Raw genomic sequence first — 19,684 nt, 5'->3', positions numbered from 1 at the left:
AATTTATCTGGCTTTCTAACTGACTAATAAAAAAAAATTAAGAAATTGTGACTGGAGAAGTGACTTTGGTCCTCACCCAACAAAATCTGCTTGAGATATGGCATCTCTTACCAAGATATATTAACATAAAGACATCACAATCACATAGTTCACAAAATTGCCCTTCTATTTGTTATAAAGATGGACCATCGACAAAGTAAGCATGGGTAAATAAGTAATTTCAAAAGCATGTAGAGTTGGGAGGAGCTTTTGTGGTGGGTGGAACATATTTACTGATATCTCAAAAAAGTAATGAAGGTGGTAAGTTCTTATTTTAAATTCTGGCCATTGGTATTTCTGATTGGTGGGTATCCTTAACACCATATAAGGAAAGAAAGAAAATCTAAAATGGAGAATTCAGAGCACAGAGGCATCACAATACACAGAGAAGTAAAAATTGAGGACGTATTTAAATTTCCTTTTTTAAATTTATGAATTAAAGCTTGAAGTATATACTATATTTTTATGCCAATTTTGTTTATGTACATTGATAATAAAGTTGCTTAATTAAATTTTGAGTTTAACTACAAGGTTGAGAGATGTGCACTTTGACCTCCCACCTGTGCACACAGGGTTAAAGTCAGTATATTCAAGTAAGGCTTTACCCTTGAAAATATTTAGATGTTGAAACTTGCATTATGAATGATTGGCAAGTTATTAACATCATTTTGAGGCTTAGCTCCTCTCCTGTCCAATTATTCTATAACTAATCTCCAACCAATTTTTACCTGTTCAGGTAATTATGCTTACCCTTTAATATTGTTTAATCTCTAAGCAAACATAGTATGACATCTTGATGACATGTGTGATATTCTATGGTATTCCTTTGCTTTTCATAGTGATTACAGGAGCATACACCCTCTTTTCAAAGTATACCTGCTACCAGTTTACAGCAAATACTGTACATTAGAATCCAATTATCTTTCCACAGAACAGTTCAACAATCAACAAAAAACGCATTTAGAGTATTTTTTGAAAAAATAGAATACACTGTTGATTAACTAATTTTACCTTTAAAAAAGTATTAATGTACATTAATTTTCTTTATTATAATATGGAATACAATAAATTTGAAGAAGATCTCAACTATTTTGTGTATGTCTGAAACCTTTCACATTTTATTCAAACTCTAATATAGGAAATGTCCTAAATTAAATTAAATTACACATCAATGCCATCAGTACTTAGGCTAAAATGATGATCAATGTTTTGATTTTTAATTGTTTATCAAAACTGAAAAATAGAGACGAAATTTTCCAAGTCAATTTTTAAAATTTCCATTTGAAAAATTACAATCACAGTGTTTTAACAAAAACATTTGTTAAAATAAAGTTAAATATGTGTTGAATCTCTCAAAAATAAAGTTAAAAACTCTAAAATATAATGCATGTGTATATATGTGGTTAAGAATATACTTTAACATAATTAGTCAAAATATTTACCACAACAGGATAATATAGTGAGTGTAAAAAAACAGTATTGTATTAATGGAACATGAAGCTTCAGATCATAAAATAGTTTTTTCAATTACATTTAAGTTATTTAAATAGAACAAAAATCTCAATTGTGAATTTCAAGAAATATTTGAAGGAAATGGTTCATGTTTGATCAAATTTGTGGAAACAGTATCATAAATGAACACAAAACATAATTACAAAAAGTAAACAATTTATAACTAATTTTATTCAGTTCAGTAATTGATATCCTTTCATCTGAAAAAACTCATTGTTATACAAATTATTTGTTTTCAGTCGTCTTCTTTTCCACATATAATTTAAATTTCACAGCCTTATATTATGAAAGCTGAAAATTGTAACCCTCTTGATTGAATAGAGTTGTTTAAACATTTGTTTAACAACATGTACACTCTTGCACCATTGGTTTGACCCTTTAGTGAACCTAAATGAATAATTTGAGTGTTACAGACAGTAAATAACTTAAAAAAACAAATAAGTGGTCTTTGTACAAAGACATACGTTATAAAATTGTGGCACAAAGAATTCAATATTAACTAGATAAGTACCTTTGAAAAATCAAGTTAAACAAAATTTTGTAAACCTTGTTTTGGATGACCATTTGTATATTCTTGTAAGTTTTAAAAGAAATCTGTACTACCACTCCAGTAAGCTCCCCTAAAACTCTGGGAGTGGAAATGGAAAGAAAATCACAAAATATAAACATAGCATCTGGTTTTAAATAATCATTTACATGTCCATACCAATTTTCATTCAAACCCATTCAACCAATACTAAGAGTCAAAACCTCCTCAACGTAAAATCTGGAAGCCCTAATAAGAAAATTTCAAAAATCTATATATAGATATTTATTTTAAATGATCCCTTACATTTCTATGTCCATTTTCATGCATGTAATTTGAATCCAGTGCCATAAAAGCCACCAAATCCTGTTTGACCCCTCTAAGGTAACTCCATATAGAATATTTAAAAAGACTGAGTTTATATAGTTTTGAATGACCATTTGCACATTAATAGCAACTTTCATGTAAATTGGTACAATCAAGTCTGAAAGCCCTAAAACTTCCATAATTACCTATTTTTGGAACTCCCCTTAAGACTTTTTGAAAACATATTTATCCATTAATTTTTGATAAAGTTAAAAAGTTTACATACAAAAATCAGGAATACGGAGATATATATACGTAGATACAACTAAGAATTACTTCATACATTTTAGGCTTAAAAGACATGTTACATGAAGAGCTATGTTTGGAGACTTAAGTTTTTAACCTAGTGCTAACCTAAACTGAGTTATCCTTAAACCTAATGCACAAAATGATTGGACACTACCTAAGCAGTTTTCTTGATACAAGTAAATTATACCTCAAGCCCCACTGAAAGTATAAGGTGATCAAGCTTTTGGACTAAAATAATTATAAAAATTTACACTTTTAGAACAAATTAAATGCTTAGTTCTGTATGTAAAACCAATATTATTTCCAAATACAGTAAAAGCTTTATTAACTGACATCTGCCAGACATAAGCAGTGCCAGGTAGGTAAAAATTCCAGTTATGATAGTATTTCTCCTATGATATTTTATAGGAAAAATGTTGATACCTTGTTAATGTTATAAAGTAAAGTATTTCCACATCATCTATAACAAGAACAGTTTTAATAAATGTTCTAAAAAACCTTAAACTTTATAAAATATTTAGAAGTACAGTATTTTAAATGTGAATCACAGTACCAGTAGTTAAAACTGAAGCATGCCAGAGGGAAAAATGTAAAAAAAGCCACAGCAGCAATACTAAATTACAATGAGCATTGGTATTTAGGGATATTGCAATTTCTGGTTACAAGAGCTTTTCAGACACAAAGATGCCAGATAACAAAGCTTTGTTATCTAACATTCAGAAGATCTACAAGACTTTCCTTCAATGATAGGAAGTGTCCCAAAGTTTTGCATCTAAAAAGTAACAAATATGAAGATTATGCTAATTAATATGCCCATCACAAGATAAGAAATTATTTGAAGTAAGTTTCAATAAGAAAATGTAAACTGTACACATTTTACTATACCTCTTGATGGACAAAGTGTTAAAATACACAAAACAGAAAGAGTGGGTCTTGAAGCAATAATGAACAACATCTATTTCCAGTAAAGAAAACAAGCTAAAAACTGACCACACAGTAATGTGGTGCAAATAAAAATTAGTTAAAGTGGGAAGAAAAATCTGCATAAGGGGGAACAATGCCTTTCAAACAACGTTAAGTTGCAAAAGCAAGAAACATAGTCTAATGTTGTATTTGACTGAAAGTGGTCAAGAATTCATTCCTCAGATTATCACAAAGATTAAATGCTATTAGGAACCATTTTCATCAGTCTGAAAGAATAACATAAGACAGTTCACTTGGGCTACCTGTTACAAGGTATAAACACCTGCACCAATGCACTCACAGAAATTAATGTGCAATCCAAGTATGAACAAAGGTTAAAGTGTGCTATCTATACTCACCACAGGTATCAAAACCTGGTTTTTAGTGGAATAAGACCTCAAACTTTCCACTTAGTCACAGGGAAGGAAGAAAGAATTGAATAATAATAATAAGTTATCCATACAATATATTCTATAAGAGATAACATCTCATACAGTCAGAAGAAGAAAAGAAAATCTAATGGATTACTCCAAAATTATATAGGTTTCAACCCCTTAAAATCTGAGCAACATCCTAATGAAGAGATGTTTGGATGAATAATAATAATAATTTAAGGGTAGCCCTGAAGCCCAAGACAAGTAAATGAATCTGCACATTCATGGCAGGAGGAAACAGGATTGCTATAAAGTTACATCTATGTCAACCAAAAAATCTAAACATAACCACCCTAAAGGTTAAAAAGACATACATTAAACAAAAATTATCAGAGGAAAAGGTAAAGAATCAGTGATGAAAAAAAAAAAGACACTAACATAAGATCTAACAAATAATCTCACAAGATGAGGCAAAGAAAGTGGACAGTCTACTAGTGTCATAAAAATTTCAGAAGAAAAAATTATGAGCTCACAAATATTCAGTGAAGGCAAAAAACAAAAAGATAAATGAGTATGAGATGAACATGAAAAAACTTCTGGATGAATAAGCGAAGAACAAAAAAACAGCTTACGTGGTGTACATTTGTAGCCAGATAGAACAGTAGTCAGCAGATGATGTATGCAATATCTAATTCACCAGAGCTTAAATGTTGAACATGACACTGAGATGCAGTCACATGGAGGTATACATCACAAAACATATCAAACAGTTATCTGTCAGTGAAACTTTCAAATGAAAATCACAGTCAACAGTTACACAAAAAAGTAAAATATGCACTAGTAGACACATCTAAATAAATAACTAATTACTAAGTAACGTAAAGATTATTAGAAAAAATTACTTCTTGGAAAAAACAATGCAGGCCAAATTTAGTGAGAAAACACTGTGATATTTAGCATACTTATACAAGAAAAAACTTTTCAGAAATGCTGTCAGAGCAAGAATAGCATCTTATGCTAGAAGAGGTGGATAAAGGTCATGATCATATGCACATACGTAAACATCCTGGAATCTTGCAGAATGTCAAACAAGGAGAATACACTAGAAAACAGAAGCAAAGGAAGTGATGGAGGAGAGGCTAAAGTTTACAGTACAAGTGTTACTTCTTCGTACATCCAAAGGTATAGTTTAAAAAAATTACCTTTACTCTCCAGATAATAATAAAAAAAACTTTATATTTCAGGCAATGTTTCACCACTGGAGCTTCATCAAGGCTAGAATTACAAGAACTGTTTGATGACAGATGTACAGTTACATACACTGAATTAGGAAGAATTACCACACTGACCATGCTTTAGCAAAGATCACTGAATCTACCTCATAACTTAACCAGCTCTTGCTTGTAGCAGATACACAAAGAAGGTGATTAATTTGCATTTCTTTTATTGTCAACATTTTCTATTAACTCTTCTCAATGGAAGTTTTTATATATATGCAGCTTTGATACTGAGAATCAAAACAAATGGTATATTAACAATGTTATGAACAAAACATTAAACACATATAGTACATAAAGTTTACAGTGTGCTTTGACTAAATTATTTCAAATGAAATTTATTTAAAATTGGCAAGTCATATATATGTATAATTTTTTTTTCTTGGAATGCTTATTTTGATGTTACCTATTAACATGCTACATCTACCCCTTAAAAATACTTAACAGACCCTCATACATTCATGAGGGTTTGTATTTTACACCATGAAAACAGATTCTTAAGAACTCATATTCATCACCTTTTTTTAAATGCGATGCCAAGGTTAGAATAAAAAAAGTACACTCTTACCTAAAAGCTTAATTAAATGTTTCTTCTTCTTAAAAGTTATCCCAAGCATGAACAGCTCTTAAATGAATCTTTAATTTATCTGATCGTCTAAACTCGGCAGGACAAAGACGACAAGGAAAAACTGCTTTGTTGTTATGCTGGTCAAGAAAATGTCTTCTCATGTTATAATTTGTGGAAAACGTTCGCTGACACACAGGGCATTCATTTGAAGATCCTAGTTAGAAATGTTATGTTTGAGTTCGGGTATTTTAAATAATACGCTATCAGTTAAGATCCTGACACCAGAAAAAATATCGGCTCTTCTTTGTTTTATTTATGTAACTAAATGAAAATCTAATTCACCTATACCAATAATTTATGATTTGTAAAGAGCAAATCTAAAAACTTAAGTTATAATAACAATCAAAAATAAATAACTTAGAGAAAACATTATCTGTCATTTACATAAATAACTGATTACAATAATTAAATTTTTATATTTTAGAATAAAAGAAATACCAAACTTTCATGAAAGGCAATCATGTTACATACATTTTTATTTTCCTTGAGAAGCTGTACAAAGTAAAAAAAAACTCAACAAAACCACATAAATTTCAATTTCAAATATGGATTATTTTAGTCAGTTATACTTTTCCATCTCTACTATACCTGCACCAAGTTAAAGAACTTCATTTCATAAACCTATTATACAATTCCTATTGTACTTTTGCATATAAAAACAAAACTCTTTGTCAAAATTAACAGATGCTATCTATAAAATCAAGTACATTTTATATCTAAGCTGATGTAGCTTCCACTGAAGAGACAGCCATTGTAACAATTCAAAGAAACAGCTCAGTTATCTATATCTGACCTAATTCCTAATCTTTTTCACGCAAATTTCAAAAAAACAAAATATTCCCTAACACTTTTGTTTTACTTATTAGAAAACAACAAGACAAACCATGATTACTAATAATTGGTGAACAAATAAAAGTGAAATGGGCAGCAACTGAAGATAAAAGATGGAAGACTTTTAAAACTTTGAACTTTCATCGGTGATACTTTTGTAGATTAGTTCTCCAAGATTTTCTCCACGCCACATTGAACTAGGCAGTTGCTGTCCATTTCATCTTTTTTCATACATTATGAGAATACTAATAATTGTTTTTACAGATTTCCCTAAGTACACATATTCTAGTGTTATTTTCAAAGAATTAGTTTAGTAATCTTATAAATTAAAATTTAGCAATAAGGTTTGTAGAACTTAAAAAAGAAAGAAACTAACAGTAAAAATGCGTGACTCATTTTTAAGGTGTTATACGAAAGTTAATCTAGCAATACAACTTTTCCTGACATCAAAAATAAAGGTGTTAATACAAAAACCTGTGAGATTTGTCACTCAAAACCAAACAATATTTTTTATCCATATATTAAGAAGATAAAACTGCTTACTATGACAAGAGTTACATATTATTTAATAAATAAAATTAAATATCTGGTAATTGTTCTATGGTACTGTTTCTAAGCACATATGTACCAATTTGAGTTAATCTAACATTACAACCTTTCCTGACATCAAAAATAAAGGTGATAAAAATGAAAACTTGTGAGATTTGTCACTCAAAACCAAGCAATATGTTTTATCCATATATTAACCCATTAACTGAGGATAACATATATTTCCTTCAGTCGCACATATACAACTATAACTCTGTGCGAATGATGATAATTACCATTTTATTGTGATTGATGGCAACTCAGTTTTATCTCTGAGTCAGAAAACGGCAAATGAGCTGCTCCTGCAGCAGTTAATGGGTTAAGAAGATAAAACTGCTTACTATGACAAGAGTTACATATTATTCAATAAATAAAATTAAATATCTGGTAATTGTTCTATGGTACTGTTTCTAAGCACATATGTACAAATTTTGTTTTACAAGGATGACTGTATAAGATTAAAAAAAAAACAAAAAAGAAACAGAAGTGCCATATCACAGTACTAAGTGCTTATTGCTATAATAATCAAAAACAAGGAACTTAGAGTTACATTTTAAAAGATTAACCCAGCAATTTCAGTCTGAAGATGTTGGCTTTATGAATTCACACAAAACTGTAAAGATGTTAATTTAATTTCTTACAGATATTTATAATCATATTTTTTTTTTTATTGAGAGATTTTTTTTATGGACATTTCAGATAAATTAATTTTATTCAAAAGATTTACAACACTAAGCTTTCAATTTACTCTTACTTTCTACTGCCAAATAGTCTAACCTCTTCAAAGAAATATACTCAACTAAAGATACATTTATATAAAAAAAGTTGTAGTTATGAGTGAAATGAGTATACCTCACAGTTTCATAAAATGTGTCTATTTTGTTCCTGTTTTGAAAACCACATTCTGTTTAACTTAATACAAAAGGTTTGAATACTTAACTAAAATCAACAACTCAATCAATTTTTTTAAACTTTTGGTTAAAATTAATCTTTTCTTTTCCTTGAAGCAGAAATAATTAGGTGTAAAAGCACACCTTAAAACATTCATAATAACAATGTGTAAAAAAAAATATAAGCATGTCTAGAAAAAAACAAGTCTACAATACTATGAGGACTTTGATATTGTATGAGAGTAACGATAATGTCTTTGTAAAGAAGGTTTGCGTGTGAACACTTTTCCACATTGTAAACATGGAAACATCCTAGAGCTTCGATGTTGAAAATAACGATGAGAGTGCATTGATGCACGAGAACAGAAAATCTTGTGGCAGATGTCGCAGGAAATTCCTTCTCCTGACACAGTGTCCAATACACCAAGACTTAAGTGCCTATATGACCAGCCTAAAAAGAAGAAACATTTAGGAAGGTTTCTTGAAAACAAGTCTGAGGGCAACTGCTTTTTTCACTATTAACTACAAGAAAAAGTATTGTAGTGAGAAGGCCTCATTAACATCATAATAATGATCTAGCAATACAACTAAAAAATGTAATTTAAAGTTTCTTTAAAAGAAAAAAAAGGTTATTTGAACAGTGCATTCATAATGGAAGAAATAAAAAGTAAACCCAGTTACAACAAACATTTCACAAGAGAAATATTTAAACTTAAGAGCAGAGTACAACACAATATATATGGAAATTCAATATATTTTGTATCCACAAATAAAGAAAAAATATCAGTTGACAAACAAGGAGTCATATTTTCAAATCAAGGATTTGCTAATTTCTTCTTACAAGCCAGTTGCAGTTACTGGTAATATTGTTTTTTTAAGACTAACTGAAATTAGATAATCAAAGAAAATTGCTGAATTACTTTCATGTTCAAAAATTGTCCAATAAGCACCAAAGGATTATCTGTGTAACACATCACACCTATATATAGTAATAGTTTTATGGGATTCTACAAACACTAACTTTACAATTTCAAACTAAACAAAAACTCGCATATAAATTTATAAAAATAGATATACAACACTTAATTGTACAAATTCTAAGTTCTCGTATTTCAAATGAAACTTTTACTTCTACAAGACAAGCAGATACAATTTATAAATAATATAGAATTAATAACTGGACAGCATAACAAAACTTTGGAGTACTTTTATACAGTTGAGTTTTAAAAATTAAAGAAAAACCACAAATCATAATTCACTGGTTGATAGTTATGCCATGAAAAACATTCTTAAAAATATTTTTTTTCTAAGAACAAAATATACCAGCTACAATATGAATAACTCAGCATACTATTTTTAATATAAGAATTTGTGAGATATTTGAATGTGTTTGTTTATGGTATAGTTTCATGTGAAGCACTTTCCACAACATTCACAACCAAACATTTTTCAGTATTACTGATAAATACGGACTCAAAACGATGGCTTGGAGATAAAATAAATCTGTTACAGATCTGACACTGGAAAGATATTGGGATTTTGGTGTGTCTTTCTACCCTTAATAATCTTACAAAGTTCTTGAATCCAAAGAGCAAGCCAAATTATTCTCTGAAAGAAACAAAATTCCTAAGTAAACAACAATAATTAATCATTTCAATATAAAAGTAATGAAGGAAAAAAAAAAAAGAGAGGCAAAAAATATAATCCACAAACCTTCATCTAGTACCTTAAGCTTCAATGAAAAACATATCTAGCAGAATGACAAGTAACCCATTTTATTAAAATAATTTCAATAGACTGTAAACATTTAAACTGTGAATACTTTGAAGTATTCAAAAAATGTAAAAACCTGATTTTAGATGCAAGTATTTTCAATGGACATTCAAAAAATATATCAATATTAATTTGCATCAATTGCTAACATTATTATTTTAACAAGCTGATATCTAGTCTGATAAAAAAAAAGGAAAACTTGCTCAGATTACTTTAAAAAGTGTGATAAAATCCAGCAAATGGACTATATTTGAAATTACCAACTTTCTTCATGTACTAAGCTTTATTTATGACTAACATCACCTTGACTGTCCCTCAAACACTTTAGATACTTTTGCACTAGCAAAATTCTAACAGTTATGTGCTTAGGGTGCTTTTGACAATTCAGTAATTCTGGTAAAATTTATTAATTGCCCATTGTTCTCATGAATTTTTCGAGTCACCGTTGGTTGCATTATCTTTTGTATTCAGTAAGGTTACCACCTGAATAGCTCTAGAATAAGGAATATTTTTGGTGTTTGATAATTTTCAGCATTTACATCAAATCATAACACTAAGAAACTAAGTTAAAGTAAAAATAATGAAAACCCAAGAAAAAATAAGACACAAATTGTTTTTCTGTTCTAACCTAAAAGAGAACACTGCATTTTACTACTTAATATGTAACAATTCCATAAACTATGTAACGGTATGTAACATTAACTGAATACATCATTTAAAGTGTCTTTTTATGTGTGTTTCAGGTAATTCTGATTTCAAATACCTTGGCTATCCTTCTGAGTTTAGAATATCTTTTTCAAAAACATTATTCCAATTCTCAAAAATCCAAGTACCTTAAGATTAATGACAAGCTGGTTAAGTTTAGACTATTAATGTTACTGCCTTTTATTTTTTCTATTTTTAAGTTATTTAACATTACATTAAAATGTACTTCTCTTTTCAGATTTAACAGTTGTTAAATACCAGCTTCATCAATTTTAAAATGTCAAGGTAAAGTACCAGTTTTAGCAAAATATCTAAATATTGAGCTCATCCACATTAAACCTTTCGTGGATTAAGGGGTTATCTCTTTACTCCAAACTTGAATAACAATCCCTCAACATTTGAAATTTTTCATTATTAAAATAAACTGACATCTTAATAAAATTACAACTGACATGTTGTCAACTAATAAAAATATAATGAACATTTACACTCCCTACATCAAAAACTGGGCCAAAAAACTTCTAAAACAAACTTTCTGTAGACAAAAACAATAATTTTGGAAGTTTTCACAATACAGATGTTGCCTATTACTATTCTCATAAATGAACTAAAAAAAATATAGAAACTGCAGGTATTATCTTTTACTAATTTAGAAAATTAAAGTGTGTTCCTGATGATTATAACTGCAGAAATAATGTTGCTTCTATTATCACAGAACACTTGATATTAATCAAATGTGCATTGGGTTTGTCCATTGGACTGACTCTATACTGGAGAAGGAATGCTGAGTATACTTCTAAATTTACTATATGTATCTACACAAAAGTGGCAAGCTTTCAGCAAAATACACGTCTGTTGCACACAAAAAGTGAGATGTGTTACTAAAGTATTACTTAAGATATCTACAAATTGATGACATCAGCCTGGCTCAGATACTGACAAGTTAGAGTGAAGAATAAAAATAATTTTGTTTATTGTGTAGTTTGCACATTATAGCTTAATAATGGTAGAAATACTGCAAGAAACTAGTTTGAATCTTTGATACAAAAAAAATAAAATGAATAAAGAATGATTACTGGTGTTTTGTAGTCAACAAAGATTATGTTTATTAAAGTTGAGCATATTAATTAGTATAAGAAGGTCTAATCTTACATAACAAACAAATATACAATGACTGAACACAATTTGATATTACCATCTAAATCACTATTCTAAAATTTCTTATCATAAATACATAAGTTATTAATAACTTCATAAAAACTTGGACAAGTATTTTTAAGAGCAACCATCTTAACTTTCTTTAATATTAAAAAAACTCATGTCAGTATTTAAGGTAATGTGAGACATAATACTAATTTGGAAAACAACTACGAACAGTTTTCCAAAAATTCCTTGTGCACTTAGATTGTTTGTTTTGAACATTCATGCAAAGCTACACAAAGGCATTCTGCACTAATTGTCCCTAATTTTTAACTGATAAACTAGAATAAAGGTGGCCAGTCAACAACACCCACCATCAGCCCTTGAGCTACCCTTAAGTAGGATTTGACCATCATATATATATATATGACACGTCAATGGTTCAAAAACATGGTTCACATTATGGACTTGTTTTGAAAACAATGGCAATGAGATTCAAACTAATTCTTATGGTAGTTCTATTATAAAAACATTTTACAACACAAATAATTTTAGTAAGCCTAAAATTAAAATATAACACATTTTAAGATTTAAAACATATCTCAGCTTGAAAACTTAGCATAAAAAAGAAGTAACAACTTTTGCACATCCTCTCTATGATCAGTTCTGTGTAACCTGTGATGATGAAATGTTGATAAAACTATCACATATATCATCTCATTTCTATTTATTTCTGATTTCTCCCTTTCTTTTTTTTTTGAAACTTCACATAAATACTTATTACACAAAACCAATAATTGTCTTAAAATAGTTCTTATATACTTTGTCATTAATTTGGAAAAAAAAATTCTTTACTTTAAATTCACAACTGTTTGGAACTTTCATTATTGAAAAGAGCACTTGCACATAACCATGCATTTCAGAAAATTGCTTATAAAGTATTTTTAATATTCATTCTAAACATTACACTTAATCATATGCAAAGTACAATAACAGCAAAAACAAATACAGAAAATTACTCATACAAAGAAGGAGTTAACAGGACAAAGTACTTTAAATTTAATGATGAGTAACCCATTTATATATTGGAAACCAGATTCACCAAACATAATAATAAACTCTCCTATGTTTACCACCATTGTAGTTCACAAAACCAGAGTATATCTATACAAAACACTGTGATTTTGAACAAAGAACCAAACATCAATAAATGCTGAATAGAAGCTATCTTAAATGAACAAAACAGCCACACCCTAAACCAACACCTTGGGGTACCAAGATACCTATACTAACTAGGCTGTGAAGCAATCTCTGGTCACATGATCCCTTTGTTATACTGTACATACATTCATGTGTCTCTGTAAACTATTTGTACCTGAGGATGAGATAATCTTGTTGAAAAGTCATACATTTATAATAAAGTTTTCTTCATTGCCCAGTCAAGCCATCTCTAAACTTTTAATGTACTTACAATTTTTAATTGACACTATCTAATAAACTAAAAGAACTAAAATATTCTTGACACCCAAATTGCATATGTAAAATATTAAATTCACAACACCCCTAAAAACAGAACTGCACACATACACAGTTCTCACAGGGTTTAAATAAAAGACAAAGTTTGCTATCAGAATTAATATTTGACCTTTTGGTAAAAAAAATACTTTTATTGGTAAAAATTATACACACACACACACATGTACCTCAAGGGAGTATTTTGAAGTTAAAACATAGTTCTCAGTTCTGGCTTGAAATGCAAAACAATTTTTCTAAACAAAATTAACAACACATGTATTATCCAAAAACACATACTTCGAAAAAAAGGTACGAGTCTAAAGATAATTATCAAGCAAAATGCTGTAATCCATAAGTTGGTTAATCAGCAAGTATTTTTGAAATTAAACAATTTGTAATCATTCAAAAAGAAAGTTGATAATATTGTTACTGCTGTGAAAATTAAACATTTGAACATGTTAATTTTAACACTTGGAAAAATGTGTAGTCTCAAAATACTGTTGATCTTCTCAGTTTTATTTTGTGTTTTAAAGCAAAAAATATTTTATTAACACATTTTAGCATATAATTAAATATCAATCTAAAATAAAATAGTTTAGCTTTTTCCTTGAGTTTCAAATGCATGATTTTTTCATGCACTTAAAAAGTGCTAAGTAATTTTCAATAAAATCATTTGATCAAAGGAAACATATCAAGCACAAAAAAATTCCTGAAATAATATATACAAAATATCTGAATTAGAAAAAAGGCCTGATAATTAACACTGAAATGCAACAAAATCAACATGTAAATAAACAGAATACCTGTGTAAGCTGACTTGTTTGGATACAGTCACAAACACATGATTTACTGTAAGCCACAGTTTGCATATTATTATGCATGATGATCTCTGATATGCTTTAGTCGTTGTGACCTCCAACGAAAAGTGGCATTGCAGTATTCACATAATAAAGTATCGGCAGAGTGAAGATTCTGATGCTGTTTCAACAGTCGTTTTTCTTTAAACTTTTTTGGACAGTAACTGCAGGAGAAACTTGATCTACCACCAACTAACATCAAAGTGGTGGACCCACTTCTACCAAATACAACCTCCTCTAGCTCTTGTTCTTCCTGCTGATTTTTCACTGAAACAAGAACAGCATGTCATGAAAAAATATATTAAAACAATACAAAAGCTTTGCCAACTAAAACTGAAGCAAAATAACTGAACAAGTGATTTGTTTATAGTTAAGCACAAAGCTACACAATGGGCTATCTGTGCTCTGCCTACCACGGGTATTGAAACCCAGTTTGAACAAATGATACAAAACAAAATTCAGTGTTTCATGTATTTGTATTTTTACATCACACAACTATGGAAATGAACTTGTACTGAGTAAAAATATAACAATACAGACAGTCATAACAAAGTTACAAAACTATGACAAGCTTACATAAGAAAGCAATATACTTGCAGTATTCTACAATGTGATAAAATTATTATTTTTACGTTATTTGAGATTTTATGTATCTAAATGAAAGTTAGAAAAAAGGATAACAATTTATATATTCTGTTCTTCACACAAATCTTTCTTATCCTAAATGGTTCAAGAATAAATTTACTTGTAAATATTAATGCCTGATTGAAGCAAAAGTAAAAATCAAATCAGGACTGAAGCAAGAAGAATTGTCTTATATGAAAACAACATAGGACCTTCCATGTTCCATAAAACCCACACATGTATACACATTTGTTCCATCAAGATTTTTATGGGTAATAATTATAAATTATTTAACAACCATAACACACAAGTTAAAATCCATAATACATACAATCCATGGTATGTCTAGTGAAATTTAATAGATTGTAAAATTCCACATACATTTTAAACAATTATCAAGCAATAATAACCCAAAAAGTAGCACTGAAAGTATCTCTTCTTGTTTAATTATATCAAAAATCATTTTGTTTTTTCTGTTTAACTGTATGACCAAAAAATTTGTTGCATGCAACTCCTCATTCAGCTGCATGAAAAAATGTTTTCATACACTACTATATCATTCTAACCAACAACATAAACATAATGTTAAATTTTCTTCTTCTTTCACACAAAAATTCAGTCTTTTATTTTCTCTGAAGGTATAAATCTAATAAATGATTGATCTCATTCGTTCTTTTAGCTGACTGTATTAACACTAAAATCAAATAAGAAAGCACATTTTATTACTTAACATTTCTGTGATATTCAGCTCAGCTTTGTCACTTTAGGCAACAGAATAAAAATTTCCAGCAATATGCGATCCAGTAATGTAAGTTGTCAGTTAGTTAAATAACAGGAAACTATGACCTGAATTTGCCTATCTTTTTAAATATAAGAGCTTCATACAACAACAAAAGGTTTATATCTAATGACAGTTGTGTCTACTTGTATCCCTCTCTATTAGGTAAACAAAAACCTCTTTTAAGATACTATGAACTTCTTTGTCAGTTATATTAGATCTGACTAAACAAGAGTAGCCTAAAAGAAAATTTTATTTATTACTGTATTGGCCCAATTATAGGGCAATCTTGAATATAAGGCAACCCCCATTTTCAGAAACCATGGGAAAGAAAAAAAAAAAAACTAGAGAGTTATAACATCCTTTTTAGGTCTGCAAAATCAATACTATAACTGAATAGGCTGCAGGTAGATTAGTTTCAAGAATTAGGGATGACCTTTAGGGAATATCTGGCTCGCATGCATAGACAGATACTATCTGGACATTCAGGAATGCGATAGGCTAGCACAGGGGGAAGAGACCTGTGTTCCGCCACAATTATAAGATGATTATGAATTTCACAGCCTAATTATTAATAAAAAAACATCACTTTATAATCGGCCAATACAGTATATAAAATATACCATAGTTTATCATCTAAGCTTAATTTCTATCAATGCAAACAAAATTTCTGCTTAACCCTATCATTATGGATATCCTTTACTGTGCATGACACAAGGTTTTAGTGTCTTAAATTCTAAATTTTATTAAACTACTTTATGTTTATGTTATACCAATTAGAATAGCATAAAATTTTAGCTAACAATCCATATTTTAAATGTCAATTTCACTCAGAGTATCAACATTATTCCTGTGAGAAAGTTAACGACTAGCTTCAATGAACCTGTCACAGCTCTTGTCACATAGTTAGAAAGCCAGAAAAGTATTGAGAGGTTAGGGAATTTGTTTACTTTTTGCATGTTATTAGTCTATGTTATTTGGTGCATTATTTAATTAAATAAAAATTATTAAGTGTATTACAACTATTAATATAAAAACATTAGGGTTAACTCTCTTCGACAATCGACAGCAAGAAAAAAGAAGATTGGTAAAATATTTTATGTTTATTCTTTATGTATCATTATAAAAGTAACTAAAAGGTAAAAACAGGGATCCTTTTAGGTTTGTTAAGATTAGATTAGGTAAAATAAATAATATTATTATTCTAATAAAAATGTTTCATGAGTCACATATGCGAGCAACTCATGGGTAATGTAATTCATTAGCATTACATGAGCTGCATGTTCTCCAAGTGATTTACAACTTATAATGTCATGGACAGTAGTTAAACACAGTTCAAAGGGCAATAAAATAAAAAAATGTAATTATAAATAGATGTATACTGCTATGAACTTAGAGCTACTTAGGATAAATGAATGTAGTTTCATGTTACAGTTTGAAGTCATTCTGTTTTGATATAGGGTAGAGAAAATAACAAATAAACTATAAAGTTTTACTGTAAAAAAAAACGTTTGAAATGCATTTAGGATGTTTTAGGGATTACATAAAGGAAATTTGAGATTTTTGAAATGAGGAAAAGTATTTTTAACTTTGGCATGAAAATTACTTTGCACACGAACTATTAAAAACAAATACTCAATATATTCATGGACAACTCTATTTTATTTTATTAAAAATACTTCACTAAAAATATGATTTTTTTTGTATGTGAAAGACTTATAATATTAACTGAAAGGCTGCCAAATTTTGTGAAGAATACATACTATATTGAAAGTTAGAAGTATTCAATGTATACACTTTAAAGAAGTACAAAGAGGTCACATGGTTGATCAAATTGATCAAGCCCTTGTTGAGAGAGTTAAAAATGTCAAATCTTTCTTTGAAATGGGATAAGCTAACAAAATTTAAGCAAAATTAGATTAAGTGATAAATAGAGAAATACGTAATGTTTGTGCTTGTGATGAGATCATTACAATTCTTTAGATTTTGTAACACTAGGCCTAAATATAAAAAACATACACATATACGGAAAACCTACTGGAATGAAACCTTCAGTAATGATGTGCACCTTACCTTTTACACCAACAACTCAATACAAATATCACAATGATAACTTCTTACTAAGTATTATCAATTTCCAAAGTAACAAAATTACACGTCCAACTGAAAACTATATTATTAAATGCATTGTACACTGATAAGGTGAAGCAAAAACAAACATAACTAACAGGAAAATCTGCTCACAGCAATCAATGTCAAGAATTTCACATACACTTCTTCCACTCTACTGGACACAACATCAACAAAAGAAAGAGAGAGAGAGAGCAAATTTTCAATACTTTCAACACAAAGTAACTACAACTGAAAATAAATTCCTTTCCAACAGTGCAATGAATTATTTACAATATTTGACTACCATTTTCCAAAGTTTATGTACTAAAAAAGTGCAGTCATACAAGACTTTTGGCTTTATTTGAAATATAAAAACAATACTAATATATATCATAATAATTAAATAAACTAAAAAAGTGGTTCACTCTAGCTTCTAGTGTGGAACATATCTAATTAACAACTAACTTCTTCATTCTTTTACAAGAGAAAAATGTTTCTTCATATCATAAAATTTCTCTCTCATTATACTTAAAAAATTTCCCATTTCTTTCCAACAGCTTATATCTCGAAACATAATCACTGAGTGATCAAATATAAACACAGCATAAAATACAATTTTAGGAAAAATAAATTCATTATTAGGCAATAAACATAAATTTTGGAAGGTTACATTATTATTTTTGCTTTCACCTGGCACACTCCTAACATTGGTATATTTAGTGAATACACACAAGCTGAAGAGTTTCATTTCATAAAAAAAAGCATTCTGACATAATGTTTGTTTTGTTTTTGTTTTTTGAATTTCGCACCAAGCTACACGAGGACTATCTATGCTAGCCGTCCCTAATTTAACAGTGTAAGACTAGAGGGAAGGCAGCTAGTCATCACCACCCACCACCAACTCTTGGGCTACTCTTTTACCAACGAATTGTGGGATTGACTGTCACGTTATAATGCCCCCACAGCTGAAAGGGCGAGCATGTTTGGTGTAACGGTGTAACCCACGACCCTCAGATTGCGAGTCGAGCACCCTAACCACCTGACCATGCTGGGCCTTGACATAATGAAGACAAATTTCCAGTTGATCCACATGACAACAAACAAACAACATTCCGAGCATACTAGTTGAAAACCTACTATTATAAGCTAAGTCATGAGGAAGTTAACTATCGACACGGCAAGGATTACTACCTCAGTGTGTGCAAGTCAAGAACCTGAACAATTTCACTATGTTTCTTAAACGTTACTAAACAATGCAGTGGTTCACAGCATAGCCTATGGTAATGTGTACGACTACTTTGTATTCTACACAGGTAGAAACTACAACCACCTAATGCCCACTTTTACCATCTTGGCATGAAAAGACCAAAAGTAAATACTCCTCATGCTGAGAAAACAGTATTAGCTATTTCCAAGTACAGAAAAAAAAAGAACTTTGCTCTATCAGTAAATTTTATTTTAACATACAAGTAAAAGTCACATTATCTGAAGTACAGTTTTTAATAACTTTTCATTTAATTGTTTTGTTTATTTATAGCTGAAGCCAACAGTATTTTATGTTGACAAATTCAGATTGATATGAAATTGTAAGAGAAAAATAATAAATTGAACAATATAACAATATTTTTAATACAAATACAAGTGTATCTGGATGTATAGAGAAGTTATTGTATACCATATTTTGTTTACACATGTAAACAAGTACACTAAAAACACGGATTAACCAAAATGTTGCAAAAGTGCATTAGCAATTATATAAACTTTTCTATGATAAAAAACAAGTTTCCTTAATTAATATTATCATTAACTTAAAAAATAATTAGAAATATATAGTTCAGTAGAAATACATATTTTTTGGGTGGCTTAATTTTATCTTATTTCTACTTTTAACTTTATTCCCTTATTTTAAGGGTAACTGCCTTCCCACAACTGGCTCC

General features: G+C 29.3%; 2 long non-coding RNA genes across 3 annotated transcripts in view; both read right to left on the bottom strand.

Annotated features, from left to right (window-relative positions):
* Positions 1 to 5,948, bottom strand: part of LOC111087011 — a 22,479-nt gene extending 16,531 nt beyond the window's left edge. The window contains exon 1 of the long non-coding RNA XR_002611737.1: positions 5,875 to 5,948. This is a non-coding gene — a long non-coding RNA (uncharacterized LOC111087011). The remainder of the gene's footprint in view (positions 1 to 5,874) is intronic.
* Positions 5,949 to 8,968: 3,020 nt separating this feature from the next.
* Positions 8,969 to 19,684, bottom strand: part of LOC111087010 — a 38,808-nt gene continuing 28,092 nt past the window's right edge. For both annotated transcript variants that reach the window (XR_002611736.1, XR_002611735.1), the window contains one exon: positions 8,969 to 14,500. This is a non-coding gene — a long non-coding RNA (uncharacterized LOC111087010). The remainder of the gene's footprint in view (positions 14,501 to 19,684) is intronic.

This window comes from Limulus polyphemus, unplaced genomic scaffold, assembly GCF_000517525.1.
Source record: "Limulus polyphemus unplaced genomic scaffold, Limulus_polyphemus-2.1.2 Scaffold1635, whole genome shotgun sequence".
Classification (NCBI taxonomy): Eukaryota; Metazoa; Arthropoda; class Merostomata; order Xiphosura; family Limulidae; genus Limulus; species Limulus polyphemus.
Note: the sequence above shows the minus strand (reverse complement) of the source record. Positions and strands in the feature narration are given on the sequence as shown.